Source organism: Azolla caroliniana, unplaced genomic scaffold (assembly GCF_043228905.1).
Source record: "Azolla caroliniana isolate FFs.n. ecotype wild unplaced genomic scaffold, voAzoCaro1.0.p SCAF_15, whole genome shotgun sequence".
Taxonomy (NCBI): Eukaryota; Viridiplantae; Streptophyta; class Polypodiopsida; order Salviniales; family Salviniaceae; genus Azolla; species Azolla caroliniana.
The window spans coordinates 15,194,081-15,214,551 of NW_028230450.1; the positions used below are offsets into that span (position 1 = coordinate 15,194,081).

A 20,471-nucleotide genomic window follows, 5' to 3' on the forward strand; every position below is an offset into this window, starting at 1 on the left:
TTATGGTCTTCATGAGAGATTAGAGTTTGATCAATCCCATGGTTGTACTTAATGGGAGGTAGGTTATTAATGTCTATGCCGTTTGCAAGTAACCAACTCACCACAGTGCTATACCAAGAGCTAGTGTCTTTAGACGCATGTAGGGATTGGGATGCCTCAAAGGCTCAATGGGATATCCTAACTTGTTGTTGGCTATGTATCTGATGAATAAAAACTACCACTTGAAAAAGTGCTTCTACCAACAACGGGGGCAGACTGAACTCTGCTTTAATAATGTCATGTGGTACTGTCAATTTGCTTCGGAGTTGATATAATAACATCATCACCAAAGGTCTCTCTAATTGCATCCACATGAAAGATGGTAAACTTGGAGCCCATACTATTGATGCATACATGAGGGAAGGGGTCACTAATGAGTCGAAGAGCCATCCCTTAGTCCGTTCCGTGGCTCTCGAAAGTATGTCTGGTGGCATTTTCTCTCTAAGAGTGAGAGGGATGCATACCCTCTCGTTAGCCTATCTTTGGTTGCCTGGGTCATCGAGAATTTAACTGAGCGAGCATTAAAAGTGACTCCCAAGTATACATGTGATCCAACTATCTCAACTAGTTTATCAGAGAGGATTAGGTGACATTTACTCCTAACTTGGGATGATGTATGAAAGATAAGGACTTTAGTTTTCGCTAGAGTCACTACCAGTGCTCGTTGTGTACAAAAGTCATCTAGGGCATTAAGATGCTTTTATAGGTCGTGTTCCGACTCCGAGAGCAAGACAATGTCATCTGCGTAGAGTAAGAGACTAACTTGCGTATCCCCAATAGCTACTCCCTTGTCTCCGTTACGAGAAATAAAATTAGTGATCTCATCAATGTAGACCCCAAAAAGAGTCAATGATAGGGGGCAACCCTGTTTTACACCAATGGTGCTAGTGAAACAATCGGATAGGCCACTTGGACATCTTACGCACGCAGAGACTTGCTCATATAGGGCATAAATGACCCAGATAATGTCATTTGGTATCTCCAAGCTCTTAATGACAGGAACTACACGCCCCCTATGCGCAACGCTCAGCCACTACCGAGCTTAGAATCATACATAGAAAAAAAACCAGGAATGAATGCACGACACAGTGAAGAGAAGAGTACACAGGATGTTTACGTGGAAAGCCCAAACTAGGGAAAAACCACGACAGCCCACAGGCTGCAAACTATCACTATGTTACAGTGTACAACAGTAAAGCACTGAGGCAACAACCTCGAGCTTTCTATCTTCGCCACAGGCGGCGGTTACAACAGAGGCAACGACCTCTTCCTCTCTCTCTCTCTCTCTCTCTCTCTCTCTCTCTCTCTCTCTCTCTGTACACAGTTACGCGCTCTGATCTTACACAAACGAGAATAACGACAACTACTACCAAAAGTTTGCCCTAAGTCATATTTATACTAATATGACTTTTCGGCTATTTACAAATATAGCCACGATGGACTCTCAGAAACATATTTACGAATATGTCTCTTCATCCGGTGAGCACTTCTCACCGGGCCTTCACCATCCGGCTCTTGCCGGGTACTCCTCATCTGGTTCTCACCAGGTCTTCCGTAGCTGGGTATTCCTCATCCCGTTCTCACCGGGTCTACACCATCCGGCTCTCCGTAGCCGGGTACTCCTCGTCCGGTTCTCACTGGGTCGGCACCATCCGGCTCTCCGTAGCCGGGTACTCCTCATCCGGTTTCCATCAACACTGTTCTTCTCCCTTCCCATCCGGAGGAACCTATCTCCCAACACTTAAGTCTATCAAACAACCTCTCCCTAGGAACTGTGTCAAAGGCTTTGCGGAAGTACACAAAGCAACGTATGTAGTTTCTTCTTACAAGCCTTCACTAGTACACAAAGCAACATATGTAGATCCCAAAAAGATTTGGTGATAGGGGGCAACCTTGTTTTACACCAATGGTGCTAGTGAAACAATCGGATAGGCCACTTGGACATCTTACGCACGCAGAGACTTGCTCATATAGGGCATAAATGACCCAGATAATGTCATTTGGTATCTCCAAGCTCTTAAGTCTATCAAACAACCTCTCCCTAGGAACTATGTCAAAGGCTTTGTGGAAGTACACAAAGCAACATATGTAGTTTCTTCTTACGAGCCTTCATCTGGTCAATTAAGCACTTAAGTGTGAAGATATGGTCAATAGTGGAGAAGGCTCGTCTAAAGCTAGCCTGCTCAAGTGCTTGAAGACTTAATGTTTCCATATAATCGATGAGCTCCGCTTCCATTACTGCACCACATAGTTTAGCAAGCGTATGACCTATCATAATGGTCCTATATGTATTTGGGTCCATTGGGTCCCCTCCTTTATGTATAGGGGCCACTGTGTTCATGGTCCATTGTGGTGGAAAACCCTCGGCGAGGGCGCGGTTGAAGATTAGAGTGAGAAAGGGGGCTATGCACTCTCGAGCATATATGATGTGCTCGGCTCGCAATCTTGTGTGGTCCAGGGATTTCCTATGTTGTAATTTTTTTATGACCTTCGTGACCCTAGAGGTCGTGAAAAGTGCCCCCATGGTAGGTCGAGGTGTGGAAGGCACTAGAATGGGTGGTTGGTTCGGGACATGGTAGAGTCTCTCGATATATGTGTGCCAAATATTGGGATCCTCGATGGGTGTTTGTGGTCGCAGTTCCCGTAGTCTCTTCCATGCAAGGGCGCAATCCCTACTCATGAGCATATGGTAGAGTTCCCAATATTGAGATGCTTCCCAAGCTCGTCTTTTACAACATGTCATCTTGCGCATCTCTTTGCGAGCCTGTATTGAGGAAATAGTACCACTAAGTCGTGACACTTTAAGTTGTCTATACAACTCTCTACAATCCTCATCATACCACTTGTTCTGTGGCATAGACCCTATTCTACTATGATTGGAGTGTTTCGTGTATGGGAAGCTATTAATTGCTACTGAATGAAGGATGTGTGTGAGTTCTGTAGTGAGGTTCTCTAAAGGCAAGGAAGAATCAAAAGAGGAGAGATGGGCTTGAACATGTCGGGAGTAGATGTCAGTGAGCTCATGCGTGAAATGTATTATGGTGTGATGGTTTGGTTGACTAGAGTTGGTGGCGTGGGAGGTGTCGCATTTTAGCTCAAAGTATAGGAAGCTATGGTCTGCACCAATTGGACATGGGGCCACCCGGAATGAGTTAACCATGTGGATAGCTTTAGGGCATACTATTAGGTGATCAACTGTGCTTTCCCCTCCTCCATGTGGGAAACATGTGAGCTCTTCCGAGCCCGACCACTTGGCTAAGCCATTATATATGATCATCTGGTGTCATCTTCCAAGTTCAAGCAGATGATGGCCAAAGCTTGTGGCGTCCGCACCTTGATCCTTTGATGTACGTGTTATGTCTAAGGCTAAAGGGTCGTCATTCACCATTTCTAGGTTTCTATCCATCTGAAATATTGTGCATTGTCAGGATTGGGTTCTCGCATTGAAAGCTCCTACAAGGAAGACTTCCCCTTGAGAAGAATATCGGATTATGTCATCCAATAAAGGTTTGTATGGAGAAGGCCCATGTGGCGTTCCTTCATCAACTATACTTGCCTCTCTAGCCATATTATACCAGAATCCTTTCGAGGGGAAGTAACAAACGGCGATAAATATCGCCTGATCCTTGCTAGTGAGGACTTTCACCCACATAAAATGGGCTTCTGGGTCTTTCTTTAGTATTTCTATCCTATTATGTTTCTCTCTCTGAAATAATATCGCAACCCCTCCAGACCCTCTAGTAGTGTTTCGTCGTGAGGTTTGTCTAAAGACAGATTCCCAACGAAAACCGTCAACTCGTGGCAATCCTCGATTTGGACTTTGATGTGTTTCTACTAAAAAAGGTATGTCAGATACCTTCAAAATCTCCTCTAGACGGCCAGGGTGTGTCCAAAGTGCACTATTACAGTTCCATAATGTCATCCTAAGTTTATTGTCAGTCACATGGGCCACACGTCCATCTCGATAAAAAGCACAATGCCCCTCTTTACGATATTGTATGACTCGCGGCATACAAGTTTTACAATGCTCAATTTGCATCTTGGTCAGGTCTTCATCGAGGTAGCTAGGGTCCCCGCCCAATCCTCGAAGAATTTGTCTCTTTTTAAAAAATGCGATTCTAGATTTTGAGTCCTTAAACTGAAGGACCAAAGCTCTTTTCCTCATGGTGTCACGTCCTACCCTCCAAGTTTGAGTGATTAGTAGGGCTTCGTACCCCAAAATTTTCGCTAATGTTTATGCGTCTTCGTCGAGAGATGCCCCTTCCTTGAGCCCAGTAACTCGTACATTTAGGAGTCGAGCTTGACGCATTTTTTCCTCCTCAACGGTAGTGTTTACAATATTTTCATCCTTTAGTTCCTTTTTAATATTACATTTTACTACATCAACCCACCCAGTTTTTGCTAATTCATATCGCTTTTAACCTCTTCCTTAACCTTTTTTATCTCTTCCTTAATATCCTCTAAGGAAGATATTTCAGCATCTTCCCTAGATGTCTCAAGGTCCTTAACTTGTTTCTAAAGGTTCGTGTTGTCTACTTTAAGTTTCGTTATTTCAGCAATAAGCAATTCTTTTTCTTCCTTATCTTTTTGTTTTTCAAATTCAATCTCTTTCACCCATTTTTCTATTTTAACTAAATGGTTAAGGAAATCTAAAAATTCTTCCTTACTTATAATTTCTTCGTGTGTTTCCTTATGTTTTCGTCTAGAAATCATGTTGTAATTCAAAAGATAAAAGAAAGAAAAGACAAAAGTGACAGAAAACTTAACCGAGCATCGGTGCCTTGTGCGCTAGGTACAAGTGTAGAAGCACATTTATACTCTCTCGTTTATCAGCCGACGACGTCATTAGAAGCGTAGGTGACAATGGCGGTCGACAACGACAACAGCGGCAACGACTACAAACCAAAACAACAGCGGCGCCAAAATGATGACGACGGCAAACGACGACAGTGACAGCAGTGACGTCAGACGACGGCAGCAACAACGATGACAGATGGCGGCGACGACGAAAGAAAATAGAGCAAAGAGAGAGAGAAAGAAAATTGATAGTCTATTCTTCAATTTGATGTTACATGTGCAATTTCATTCTACAATTGTCATGTACTACTACAACATGCGCCTTAAAGATGTTCAGGAACTCTGTTGCATTAGAGAAGGACCCTAAGCATGTTATGTTCATCAAAATGAGGATCCAAGGTATCTGGGATTGTCCTGATCAAGACCAAGAAGTTGGGGCAAAGCATATCAACGAAACTGAGATGTTCCAAATGACTTCTAGAGAACTTATGGAACCTATAGATGAAGAAGCAGGGGACCTTGTTAAATTAGAAGACGTGTCAAAGTCTGAACATACTAACGATTCAACTTAGGGTACCGACGAAGCCAATGAGGACAATCCTGATGAAAGAGTTAATCCTAAAGAGACGGCTTTACCAGACTTATTATTTGATTGAATGGATATGGCTTATTGTAAAATTTGAACAATATGAATTGTTAAATTTTGACGTAATATATAACTTGAGCTTATTTATAATTTTCGTGTAATACTCATTGAACTTAGAGATTAAGTATAATTTGTATGTGTACATGTTGTCTAAAGTCTCCTTTATCATTTGGGGTATATGGGAGATAAAATTATACTCTATCATTTACTCATATGATTGGAATGTTATTGTAGACTAGTTTATTTATACATTGACGGTGTCATGTATCACGTGTCAATGGAAATTTTCTCTTGACATAGTAGCATCTCTTAATTGCAAGGTTCACAATTTGCTTTAAGATATATTATATATAAATATACACACATAATTAGGAGTCACTTATTCAGTGGGGTATGCTTTTTAGAATATGCACAAGGACTCGTGTTACTATTATACTTCCGTTGACGAATATACCCCTGTCTAAGATTTGGACAAAAACATGGTAGATAGAATATATGTCGGATGATTTTGTTGACGTGATATTAGTTAGTTCTATTTTTCGCTATGTTTTCATAAACCACATACGCATGTATCGTGCCTTTTTGAAATTATGCTTAAATAAGGCCTTTTTTAACATCTCACTAAGATATGAAAAAGAGAATGTGACATATTACCTGTTTCAAATGACCCGGTGTTATGTGTAGAAATTAGTTTATATGTTTAACTCTTGTAAGGAGGGAACCAGTAACCAAGAGTTAAACTGCGTTAGCACTTTGTGTATGAATTTTATTGATTGGTGAGGGTTATTTGAGGAATGTAAAGTCACTTATGTTCGATTCACCACCAATAGGGTATACGTCGGTCCGGACCCAAGGCAAATGACATCGACGTGAGGCAAAACTCCATTGATCTATAAAAGTTTTTCCGTGAGGCACATGGAAGTGACACATCTATACCCGTGTACATCCTCTTGGTGGTTGTTACAAGCATGACCATAATTTATCCTATCGTAGTTTGTACCGTAGTATTCTACACATGAGGATAAAGTGTGAGGGTTAACTGAGAGTGTAACGAAAGGAGGATTGCTTTTAATCTTGAGGATAAATAGCCTATAAGGGCCAAGTATGAACTTGCTTGGGGGCCTTAGATCTAGCTATAAATATGAGGCCCAACTATCCTCATTAGACACATTATTCGAATACGTCAAGATTGTAACCTTGTGGTGAACATACTCTTGTGGCGAGCGCGGATTAGTACCATGTATGACTCGATGTCATGGCAGTGGTATGGGGCACCGATCAAGGCTCGAGTCCGTCTCGATCCCTTCGTTTGAGGGTGGTTGGGTGGATTGACACCCTTCTTTCTCTCACTTACTCTTTATTATCAATCATTTAATTCCTTGTCTTATGCTTACATTAGGACTAATCTCTAAATGTGGCAAACCGGGCAGAAGTGGTTGTTAAGCACCTCCAAGCTACTAGCTTGGTTAGCTTTACCGATTAGTACCTAATCTCTCTCTCTCTCTCTCTCTCTCTCTCTCTTACACATATACAAACATTTAAGGACAGAGAAAATATATTATTATTAGCACCACTTATTAATACAAGAAGGTTTAACACCATACAAGAGGCGGAGATTAGGATTTGGCTTACATAGCTTTTAACCCTAATCTCTCTAATATCTAATGAAGGATTAGGGAGATAGAAGAGGATTTCTTATTACACCAATGGGAAGGAGAAATCCTAAGAATGGAGAATAGCTACAAAAGACATCAAAAGGAGGCTTTTATAGTTTTTTACAAGGCAAGTGTTTCCCACTAGGTTGCCCATTGGCTTACGTTGCTTCCTATTTAATTTGTTCTATCCCTTTTTTTCCTATGATTAGTTGAGCTCATTGTCCTTCGTTGGTGCCGCAATCTCCGCAACTAGTGTACTAAATGTCAAATACTTAACATGGGTTCCCTCCTCTATTTGTACGGGCCCTTGTATTCACAATCCACTACGGTGGAAAACCCTCCTCAAGGGCACTATTAAAGAGTAGAGTGAGAAAAAGATCTAGACTCTCTCGCACATATATTATGTGCTCACTCGCAATCCTGTGTAATCCATGGATTATCTATGTTGTAATTTTTTTATGACCTTAGTGACCATCAAAGTCGTGAAAAACAGATTCCCCATTGTGGGTTGAGGTGTATAAGGCATAGGAATGGGTGGTTGGTTCGAGACTTGGTAAAGTTAATTTGTATATATGTGTGCCATGTGTTATGATCCTCAATGGGTGTTTGTGGACTTGGTTCCCATTGTCTCTGCCAAGCAATGGTGCAATCACTACTCATGAGCATATGGTAGAGGTCCCAATATTGAGATGTCTCCCACGCTCATCCTTACCACGTCATCTTTTACATTTCTATGCAAGCTTATACTAAGGTAATAGTACCATGAAGTCGGGATACTTTAAGTTGTCTATATAAGTCTCTACAATCCTCATCATACCATCTATTTTGTGGCATAGATCCTACTCTATCTTGCTTGGAACGTTTCATGTGTGAGAAACTACTAATCATTGTGGAATGAAGGATATGTCTAAGTTGTGTAATAAGATTCTCTAACAACAAAGAAAAATCAAGAGAGGAGAGATGAGCTCAAACATGTCGAGATCGATGTCAGAGAGCTCATGTGTAAAATGTATTGTAGTGTGATGGCTTGGTTGACTAGAGTTGGTGGTGTTGGAGATATCATTCTGTAGCTCAAAATATAGGAGGCTATGGTCGGCACCAATAGGGCATGGGACCACTAGAAAGGAGTTAATCATGTGGATAGCGCCAAGGTGTCCTATTAGATAGTTGACTATGTTTTCACCTCCTCTATGTGGGAAATGTGTGAGCTCTTCTAAGCTCGAAAACTTTGTGAAACCATTATATATGATCATCCGGTTCCTACTTCCAAGTTCAAGCAAATGATGGCCAATGCTTGTGGCATAATGCACCTTGGTATTTCAAAATACATGTGATGCCTATAGCAAAGGGCTCAACTCTAACCATTTCTAGGATTTTATCCATCTGAAAGATTGTGCACTATCAAGATTGGGTTCTCACATGAAATCTCCTACAAGGAAGACTTCCCCTTGAGAAGTGTATTTGATTATATCATCCGATAAAGGTTCATATGGGGAAGGACCATATTATAATGGGATCCTTTTGGGGAAAGTAACAAATGGCAATAAATACTAGATTCCTTGATAGTGAGGACTTTGATCCACATAAAATGGGCTTCTAGGTCTATTCATAGTATTTCTATCCTATTATGTAGCTCTCTCCAAAACAATATTGCAACACCTCTAGATCCTTTGGTAGTTTGTCAACATGAGGTTTGACTAAATAGCGCTTCCCAATGAAAACCTTCAACTCGTGGGAGTCCTTCTATTTGGGCTCTGGTGTGTTTCTAGTAGGAAAAGTATATTTGATATCTCGAAAATGTCCTCTAGACAATTAGGGTGTGCCCAAAGTGCGTTGTTACAATTCCATAAGGTCATTTTTGTTTTATCTTCTACCACATGGGCCACGCATTGTGAATTGATGGCACGATCATTTATTATAACTTGTCCTTCTCGAGAAAAGGTGTGATGCCCCTCTTTATGAGCCTAGATGACTCGTGGCATACTAGTCTTACAATGCCCAATTTACATCTTGGTGAGGCTTTCATCTAGGTAGATAAGATCCCTTCCTAATACTTCGAGAATTATTCTATTCTTGAAAAAAGGTTACTCTAGATTCCAATTCTTTAAATTGAAGGACTGGCGCTCTCATTCTAATGATATCATGCTCAACCCTTCAAGTTTTAGTGATGGATAGGGTCTCTATATACCCTAACATTTCCCCAAGTGTTTCTACATCTTTGACAAGAGATGCACCTTTCTGGAGTCCAACGACATGAACGTTTAAGTGTCGAGCTTGACGCAATTTCTCTTCCCCGAGGGCAGCGTTTACAATATTTTCTTGTTTATTTCTTTTTTAATGTTTCAGTTAATAAATCTACCTATCTTGTTTTAATTAGTTTCATGTCATTTTTAACTTGCTCTTTAACTTGTTTTATCTCTTCCTTAATATCTGTTGGGAGACAGGTCCCTCCGGATGGGAAGGGAGAAGAACAGTGCTAATGAACAAGCTCGGTCGAGGCCGAAACCGTATGAGGAGGACCCGGCTACAGAGAGCCGGATGGTGCAGACCCGGTATGAACCGGATGAGGAGTACCCGGCTACGGAGAGCCGGATGGTGCAGACCCGATATGAACCGGATGAGGAGTACCCGGCTACGGAGAGCCGGATGGTGCAGACCCGGTATGAACCGGATGAGGAGTACCCGGCTACGGAGAGCCGGATGGTGCAGACCCAGTAAGAACCGGATGAAGAGACATATTCGTAAATATGTTTCTGAGAGTTCATCGAGGCTATATTTGTAAATAGCCGAAAATTCATATTAGTATAAATATGACTTAGGGCAAACTTTTAGTAACTGTTGTTATTATTATTTCTTGTCTGCGTGAGATCAGAGCATGTAACAGTGTACAGAGAGAAAAGAAAGAAAGAAAGAAAGATATATTAACGTCTTCTAAGGCCAAATTTGGCCCATGAGACAATTGGTTTACAACAAAAGAGTATTTATCCAGTCATCATAACTAAAATAAAATTAAGTAAAAAATAGAACTTAAACTAAAAGAGTTCTAGTAGTGTACAATATGTAGTATACTCGAAAGTGACTATACACTAAGCCTAATTTTATTTCCACCCAAGCCTCTCGAAAAGAAGTGGGGGGTCAAAGGGTCTTGATGTGGGTTCCAATGTAGAGAGTGCCCTAGCCATGGCTTCTAGGCGGTGTAGCTCACATTCCCTTATTTTCAATATTGCTTCCACATCACGTCGAGTTGCTTTGAAACCCGGCACCCGAGGACGTCTGGTTCTTCTCTGGTTTTCTGCCTCATCAATGGAAAGGCCGAGTGGTGCAAGTGTGTCGGCATTCGTTGTCTCCTCAGGTTCCTGAAAAACTTCATTTGTTACATGTTCGTGATCATTAGCAACATTATTGTCAACATTTTGTAACTTATTCTCTCTGTGTTGTTTTAGCTCTAGAATGTATTTGCCTAATTTCTTTATATCTAGAGTATCTAATAGTTTGGGGAGGGTGGGAGACGGACCAAGTATGTCTTGGTATTTTGCCCTTATCTCGGCATAGGTTGGACACTTGCATGTAAAGTGGTACTCATCCTCTATCTCTATGTGACATAACCTACATATCCTTTCCTCCCTAGGGACTCCACTAGTACGGTCATTTTCAATCTCAAGTTGGTGAGATGATATTCTAAGTTGTCCAATGGCAACCCTTAGTGCATGTGGTAAGAATACATCTAGATATTTTGGCCGCGTGATAAAACCTAACTCAGAGAAGTGCATGAAGTGTTTCTTATAGTACGACATTTTAGATGGGAATGGCTCTAGTGGGGTGATCCATTTACACCGAGTGTAAATTTGCCATATTTCTTGGCGTATTACTTTATTGCGGTTCTCATGAGAGATTAAGGTGTTATCACTCGTGTGGTTGTACCTAAGGGGAGGTAGGTTATTAATGTCTAGACCATTCGCAAGAAGCCAACTCACCATCATGCCATACCATGAGCTAGTATAGCCGGACTCATACAATGATCGAGAGGCCTTAAAGGCTTGATGAGATATTCTATCATGTGGTTGGCTATGTATCCTATCAATGAAGACTACAAGTTGAAAAAATGCCTCTACTAGCATTGGGGGTAACGTGAACTCGGCCCTAATAATGTCATGTGGTACAGTCGATTTGCTTCGGAGTTGGCATGATAGCATCATCACCAATGGTCTCTCTAATTGCGTCCACATGAAAGATGGTAATCCTAGAGCCCAAACCGCTGATGCATACATGAGGGAGGGGGTCACTAATGAGTCAAAGAGCCACCCTTTAGTCTGTGGCTCTTGAAAGTGTGCTTGGTGGCATTGTCTCTCTAGGAGTGAGAGGGATGCATGTCCTCTCGTGAGTCTATCCTTCGCTGCCTGTGTCATCGAAAATTTACCTGAGCGGGCACTAAAAGTGACTCCGAGATAGACGTACGATCCAACCACCTCGACTGGGCTATGGGAGATGTGTGGAAGATAAGGACTTTCGTTTTCCCTAGATTCACTACCAATCCTCGTTGTACACAAAAGTCATCTAAGGCATTAAGGTGCCTCTGTAGGTCGTGTTCGGATTCAGAGAGCAAAACTATGTCATCCGCATAGAGCAAGATACGAACCTGCGTATCCCCAAGGACCACTCCGGTGCCTCCCTCACGAGCAATAAAATATGTGATCTCATCAATGTAGATCCCAAAAAGCGTCGGTGATAGGGAGCAACCTTGTTTTACACCAATAGTGCTAGTGAAACGATTGGATAGGCCACCTGGGCATCGGACACACCCGGACACTTGTTCATATAGTGCGTAGATGGCCCATACCATATCATCTGGTATCCTCAAGCTTTTAAGTCTATCAAACAACAGCTCTCTAGGGACTGTGTCAAAGGCTTTGCGGAAGTCCACAAAACAACAATATAATTTCTTCTTGCGAGCCTTAGTTTGGTCAATTAGGCATCTAAGTGTGAAGATATGATCAATAGTGGAGAAGGCTCATCTAAAGCTAGCTTGTTCAGGTGCACGAAGGTTTAGGGTGTCCATGTAGTCGCTAAGCTCTGCTTCCATTACTGCACCATATAACTTAGCAAGGGTATGGCCTATCATAATGGTCCTATATGTATTTGGGTCCATGGGGTCCCCCCCTTTATGTATGGGCGCCACTGTATTCATAGTCCACTGTGGTGGAAAACCCTCCGCAAGGGCACGATTGAAGATTAGAGTTAGCAAGGGAGCTAGGCACTCTCTCGCATATATAATGTGTTCTGCTCGCAATCCTGTGTGGTCCATGGACTTCCTATGTTGTAATTTCTTTATGACCTTCATGACCCTAGAGGTCGTGAAAAGTGTCCCCGTGGTAGGCCGGGGTGTGGAAGGCATTGGAAAGGGTGGTTGGTTTGGGATTTGGTAAAGTCTCTCTGTATATGTGTGCCAAGTTTTGGGATCTTCGATGCGTGTTTGTGGTCTTGGCTCTCGTAGTCTCTTCCATGTCGTGGCGCAATCGCTACTCATGAGCATATGGTAGAGTTCCCAGTATTGGGATGCCTCCCACGCTCGTCTCTTACGATGTGTCATCTTACGCATTTCTTTGCGAGCTTGTATGGAGGTAATACTACCATTGAGTTGTGATACTGTAAGTTGTCTATGTAAGTCCCTACAATCCTCGTCATACCATTTATTTTGTGGCATTGATCCTGATCTACCTTGATTTGAGTGTTTTGTATATAGGAAACTGCTAACTGCTACGGAGTGAAGGATGTGTGTGAGTTTTGTACTAAGGCTTTCTAACGGTAGGGAGGGATCAAGGGAGGGGAGATGGGCCTGAACATGTTGAGGGTATATGTCAGAGAGCTCATGTGTGAAATGTATTGTGGTGTGATGCCATGGTTGACTAGACTTGGTGACCTTAGAGATATCACATTTTAGCTCAAAGTATAAGAAACTATGGTCTGCACCAATAGGGCATGGGGCCACTCGGAAGGAGTTAATCATGTGGGTAGCTTCAGGGCGCCCTATTAGATAGTCAACTGTGCTTTCCCCTCCTCCATGTGGAAACATGTGAGCTCTTCCGAGCCCGGCCACTTAGCTAAACCATTATATATGACCATCTGGTGCCGACTGCCAAGTTCGAGCAGATGATGGCCAAAGCTCGTGGCGTCCGCACCTTGATCCTTTGATCTACGTGTGGTGCCTATGTCTAAAGGATCAACATTCACCATTTCTAGGTTTCTATTCATCTGAAATACTGTGCATTGTCGGGATTGGGTTCTCGCATTGAAGTCTCCTACAAGAAATACTTCTCCTTGGGAAGAATATCGGATTATGTCATCCGATAGGGGTTCGTATGGAGAAGGCCCATGTGGCATTCCTTCATCAACTAATCTCGTCAAGCCACCAATATTATAACGGGATCCTTTTGGGGGAAAGAGAAAGAGAGAAAGAGGTTGTTGCCTCTGTTGTAACCGCCGCCTGTGGCGAAGATCGTGAGCACGAGGTCGTTGCCTCCGTGAACTCACTGTTGTACATACTAATCTAGTGATAGTTTGCAGCCTGTGGGCTGCTGTGGTTTTTTCCCTAGTTTGGGGTTTTCCACATTAAACATCTTGCGTACTCTTCTCTTCCATTGTGTCGTTCTTTATTTCCCATTTTCTATTTATGATCCTAAGCTCGGTTGTGGCCGAGCGTTGCGTATAGGGAGCGTTTCAGTTCCCAACAATATCTTCTAAAAAGAATAATTTTCCATCTTCCTTAGATACCTCAATGTTATTGATTTATTTTTTGAAGTCGATGTTTTGTAGTTTGAGTTTGTAACGAAATGAGGAGCAAGAGTGGCTGAGATGCAACGGAAGGATTGTGTGTGTGTGTGTGTGTGTGTATGTAAGGCAAAACAGAGAGAGAGAGAGAGAGAGAGAGAGAGAGAGAGAGAGAGAGCTTAAGACAGAGATAAAATATTGTATATTACATTAACCAAAATACTTCCAACAATAACTAAGTTACAAGGGGTTGGTTTAAATACCAACTAAACTAGGGTAAGTGCCCTTTCTACTATTTGCAAAACTAGCCTGGTATGACCATGAGCTAATGTGAAACCTATTACTATGGGAAGTTGAGTTCGACTCTCAACACGCCCCTTCGAACACAACTTCCATCTTTCGAAAAGTTGTTTCGGTTCGGTCTTCAAAATCCGGCGTTCGTAATCCTCGAACTGGATTGTTCGGTTTTTTGGCTTCGTGCTGGGTTCAATTAACTACGTGTTGCATACTCATGTATCATTGCATGTTGCGTACTCGATCAATTGCGTATAGTGCGTGTGTCGCTCGCAGTACTCCCCCTCAAGCTCGGCAATGTGGATGTCGTGAGACCAAGATCCGATGTGAATTGCCCGAGCTTGTCGACTTCTAAGGACTTCATAAAAATATCAGCAACCTAGAGGTGTGTACTGATATGTTGTAGATCGATTTCTCCAGCCTGTACGCGCTCACGGATGAAGTGGTAGTGCACTTCGATATGCTTAGTACGCACGTGAAATACGGGGTTTCATGCCAAGTAGATGTTGCTCATGTTGTCACAGTATAGGCGAATCAGATCTTTGATGGGTACACCCAGATCCTTCAGAATACACTTGAGCCATACAACTTCGCATGTGGCGACTGTTGCGCCCTTATATTCGGGTTCCGTGCTTGACAGTGCAACTGTCGGTTGCTTCTTACTGCTCCAGGAGATCGCTCCGCTACCAAGGGAGAAGACGAATCCGGATGTGGATTGTCTATCCGCTTTGTATCCTGCCCAGTCCACATTTGTGTATCCCTCGAGTCGAATGGTCGTATTTGACTGATACATAATGTTGTAATCCATCGTCGTACTGATATACCAGAGTATCCTCTTAGCGCAATCGAGATGAAAGTTTCGCGGATTCTGCATGAATTGACTAAGTAGGCCGACCGAATAACTGAGGTCGGGTCACGTGATGGTGAGATAGATTAAGTTGTCGATCAGTTGATGATACTGAGTTGACTCGCACTCGGTTGTGCTGGAATCGGCATCAATCTTGAGATTACGATCGAGAGGGGTAGACACAGGTTTGCACTCGGTCATTCCGAACTTGTACAGAAGGTTGAGAATGTAGTGCCGTTGAGAAATCATTATTCCGACTGGTGTCCGAATTACTTCAATGCCAAGGAAGTAATGGAGCTCGTGCAGGTCTTTCATTTCGATTCTTCCGGAAAGAAGTGATTTGACCTTGTTAATCTCGGCGAGATCCTTTCCTCCAATGACCAAATCATCCACGTAAAGGATTATGATAATCGGGCTATCCGACTCGTTTCAGATGTACATAGAAGTATCGGATTTTGACATTCGAAATCCAATCTGATGAAGATATTGCGTGATCTTCTAGTGCCACGCACGTGGTGCTTGTTTGAGGCCATAGAGAGGCTTCTTGAGTCGGCACACGACGTTCAGATGATTGCATGATTCAAAACAAGGTGGTTGGATCATGTACACCTCTTCCAATTCGCCTTGAAGAAAGGCATTCTTGACGTCCATCTGGTGAAGGTGCCACCCTTTTGCTGCCGCGATTACAATTACGGTTTGCACAGTTCTCATCTTTGCCACCGGGGCAAAGGTCTCTTTGTAGTCTACGTCGTTCGTTTGCGCATATCCTTTCGCAACAAGCCATGCTTTAAAGCGATTTACGGAGCCGTTGGCATTGTGTTTCACTTTGTAAATCCACCTACAGCCAATTGTTTTCTTGTTCGGAGGGTGAGGAACGAGATCCCAAGTCTCATTTTTGCATAACGCTTCCATTTCCTCTTTCATCGCATCGACCCATCGCGGATCCTTTACGGCTTCGGAAAGCGTCTCCGGCTCCTGTACTGACGCTACCTTCATCATGAACGTGTAATGATACGCCATGTACTTGTCATAGCCGAAACGGCTTATGAGGTTCTTTCCACGGGTGGACCGGCGTAGCTCTGCATCCGTGGGGACTATGGCTTTCCTCGCTCCATTTGTTTCAGTGTCGAGACCTTCAAATTCACTGTCGAGAGAGTGAAGCACCTCAATCTCTTCCTGATCTTCATATTCCCGCATTTTCGCCTTCCCTTTGTCCAACTTCAGACTTGGTTGAGATGTGCTTTGATCGCTTGGCGGCTCTGATGGCCCACTCAGCCGTGTCGAAATTGGGCTGTCTTTGAACATCTGTGTGAGCCGATCCTCAGCTTCTATTTCTATTTCGGTGTCATTCACGTCGAGCGGAGTTGGAGTCGAAGTATTCTCTGGTGCGTACCAGGATGCATATTTGTGAAGACTACGCCTCGACTTGTTCGAACTTTTCGGCTAGATGGGTTGTAGCATTTATACCCCTTCTGTTCGAGTGAGTATCCTACGAGAATACATTTCTCTGACTTCAGGTCGAGCTTTTGTCGCGTATCATCGGGAATATGCACGTAAGCGATTGCGCCGAAAATGCGAACATGTGATAAGTCCGGCTTCTTTCCAAAGAACTTCTCATGAGGAGTTACGTCGTGTACTCCCGAGGTTCTGCACCTATTCATGACGTATACAACCATGTTCGCCACTTCTGCTCAGTACGATTTCGGTAGGTTCTTCTCATTCATCATAGCCCGTGCGACTTCTACTATGTGTCAGTTTTTACACTCAGCTACATCGTTCTGTTGAGGTGCATGACGGCATGAGAATTCTCGTCAGATTCCTTCCTTTCAGAGATACGTCGTAAACTCATCCGAAAAGTATTCTTTGCCTCCATCTGATCGAAGGCAGCGTACATGCCGATGCGTAGCTTTTTCGACTTCAGCTTTGAATCTCTAGAAGTATCCGAACACTTTGCTCTTTTGTTTCATCAGGTAGATCCAAGTGTTCCTGGAGAAGTCGTCGATGAACATAACGTAATATCGGCATCCACCGAGTGTCCTTGTCTAGGCCGGTCCCCATACATCTGAATGTACGACATCCAAGATCCCTTTCCTCACATTCTGCTCTTTTGGGAATGGATGTCGGCGTTGCTTTCCGAACTGGCATGCTTCGCATACGCCCGTAATCTCCTTCGCGATAAAGTTCGGGAGTCCGATTACGACTCCTTTCGATTGCATGTTCTGAAGTTTTTGGAGATTAATGTGGCCGATTCTTTTGTGCCACAAATTTAAGTCCGTTTCAACTTTGAGGCCCTTTGCGAACATGGCCGACTTTACCTCATTCGATTCGAGGATAAACATACGCCCTTCTCGTCGACCGTGTGCAACGACTTGACCACCCCTTTCGATGAAGCACCCATCATTGTTGAATCGTACTTGCATCCCTTGTTCGACAATCTATCCGACTGAGGCCAGGTTTTTCGTGATGGTGGGGACATGCAGTACATTCTTGAAGTAGGTTTGTTTTCCGTCGTTTCCGAATGGGATATTCCCGATATGCTATATTGGATGAGTCGTGTCATCTCCTGTTTCGACATATCCGGGACGTTCAAGCTTCCATAGTTCCCAAAACCAATATGCATGATACGTCATGTGATTGGATGCTCCTGAATCGACAAACCATACGTTATTTGAGTTGGAGGCACTAGTTGAATCCTATGCTGATATCGAGTGTGCTTCGTGTCTCATTACGAACATTCCGCTACGATCATCGTAGTCAGAATTCGTAGCATAATTCGTAAACATTCCACTACCATTGTCGTAGTCGAAATTCGATGCGTAGTTCATGAGTTGTCGGCTAGTTGAAGCAAAGTCTCGTACCTTTTTCTGGCACTCCTCTTCATAGTGGTCGTGTTTTCCACAGTACCCGCATTCAATCGGGTTGTTACGATTGCTCGGTCTGGCGTGATGACTCCCCCTTCTACCGAACTCTCTGGGACCATTCTTGTCCGCTTGCCATTGGTGGGGGTTACGCTCTTGAGTCTGCTGTCCATTACGGCCTTGTTCGAATCGACCTCTATTTCCACGGCCGAAATTTCTTCTATCATCTGACTAGGAGTAGAGCATATGACCCTCTCGTGCATTGCTCCTTTTTCGGGCTTGATTTTCCTCAACCAACAATATTGATTGGAGATCTAAAAATGAAGGAGGGTTCTCCCTTGCAAGGGTGGCCGATCTAATCGAGCCAAATCGGGGTGCTAAGCCACCGAGGCATATTTGCACCATCTCGTCATCATCAATTACGACATTAATCGAACCGAGGGCATCACACAGCTCCTTGATCTTTAAGGTATAGTCTGTGATTGACATGTCCCTCTGTTGCATGTTGTTTAGCTCCTGTCGAATTGGAGCTTTCGTGCAACCGTGTTGGCCGCAAAAATCTTCTTGAGATTTCCCCAAGCTTCTTTTGGTGTTTTCGAATCTCGAATATAGCCAAGCATATGATCATGAACGCATGATGCAAGGCAATACAAAACACGTTTTGGGGCCTGCTCCCAAGCGGGATAGTCGGTGTGTGTTGGGTTGGGTTGAGTTTCGTGAGCTCCTTCAATGTAGCTTTAGTAACCTTGTCCAACAAGGTATTGATGCATCTTGTATTCCCAAGATGCAAAATTCATTCTGTCAAGCTTCTTGGTAGGAAGAGCGCTTCCCATCTGAGTGTTCATTATGTCGATTTCTTCTTTGTTGATGAGTCAGTTCTGTTGATCGTCGGCGTGTACCACAACACAATTGAATAGATTCGATTAAGCAACCACACGCTTTGATACCATCTAACGAAACGAGGAGCAAGAGTGGCTGAGATACGGCGGAAGGACTGTGTGTGTGTGTGTGTGTGTGTGTGTGTGTGTGCGTGTACGTAAGGCAAAATAGAGAGAGAGAGAGAGAGAGAGAGCTTAAGACAGAGATAAAATATTGTATATATTACATTAACCCAAATACTTCCAATAATAACTAAGTTACAAGGGGTTGGTTTAAATACCAACTAAACTAGGGCAAGTGTCATTTCTACTATTTACAAAACTAGCCTGGTATGACCATGATCTAGTGTGAAACCTATTACTATGGGAAGTTGAGTTCGACTCTCAACAGAGTTTTTCTATTTCAGCTTTGAATGTGTCTTTTTCTTCCCTATCTTTGTTTTCGTGTGTTTCTGTTTCTTTCACCTATTTTTCCATGTCGTTCTCAATTTTACTAAACAATTAAAAATGTCTAAGAAATCTTCCTTACTAATGACCTTGTCATGTATCTCTGTATGTTCTTTAAGTCGTTTGTAAGTTATTTTAGTGTACAAGAAACAATATATAAAATAGAAAAAAAGGAAAGAAAATGTTGAGAATCAAGCTCAACCTAGTCTAGTGTGTGAACACACCCTTGAGAGTGTGCACTCAAAGGTCAAAAGTCGCCACTCTTATCTACACATTAACTATGTGTCATAGAATATGATTCTATGACACATAACTAATGAGTTTTCACATTCCCCATGACCCATGAGCTTCGATAGTTAATGAAGAGAGAGAGTGACTATATAAAGCACTCTCCTCCTACTTTGTAATTAGCTCAGTTAATCTCCTTTGTAATATACATCGTCATGAGTATTCTATTGTTGTTCAAACCTATCTATCGTGTTTCTCTCTCTCTCTCTCTCTCTCTCTCTCTCTCTCTCTCTCTCTCTCTCACATACACACACAGTCACAACACATATCTCTAGTCTATTCCGCTGCACAAGAATCACCATCGATTCTTTACATGGTATCAGAGCAGTTTGGTAGCTTGATCTCGCCCATCCGCATTGTCATGAAGATTTTCGGCAATGGTGTGAAAATTGCATAAAACATACGAAATCGAGTATGAATCACATAAAACAATAATAGTGAAGATATTAATTTGAAATAAGTTTAATATCTTGGTACAAAAAGATGGAGGTCCTGAAGAGCTTTCGAATGCACTTTACTACATAAGAAACGGACATCTAAGTGTCAAGTTATGTGGGTATGAAGTTTTGCAAAAGAAAAAGAGAAAAATAAAACTATGAAATATCCCACATAGATAGGAAAAGTTTAGGCTCCAGCTATATAAGAAGATTGAGATCCATCATATTTCATCTATGTGTTAAGAGCACATAAGAAATAATTGGACTTGAGCCACTTTTTTCTAGATGGACATATGTGGTTAAGTCATCAGATGTGGTTGAGTGCTTGAACCGACCAGTGAAGAAACTCAAACCGGCCGATGACAGGACCGGAAACCGGATGGAGCCGGTAACCGGATGCATCTGGCAATCGGTGAACAGCATCCAGCGACGGAGCCAATGAGTTGGCGGCATCCGGCGACAGTGCCGATGAGCCAGTTTAGAGCCGGTGAGCCGACGGAACTAGCCACCGGCCATCGGC

At 42.8% G+C, this 20,471-nt stretch overlaps 1 pseudogene; it reads right to left on the bottom strand.

Moving 5' to 3' along the window:
* Window positions 1–7,154: 7,154 nt before the first annotated feature.
* LOC147854787 (uncharacterized) lies at window positions 7,155–13,515 on the bottom strand (annotated as a pseudogene).
* Between the last annotated feature and the right edge of the window lie 6,956 nt (window positions 13,516–20,471).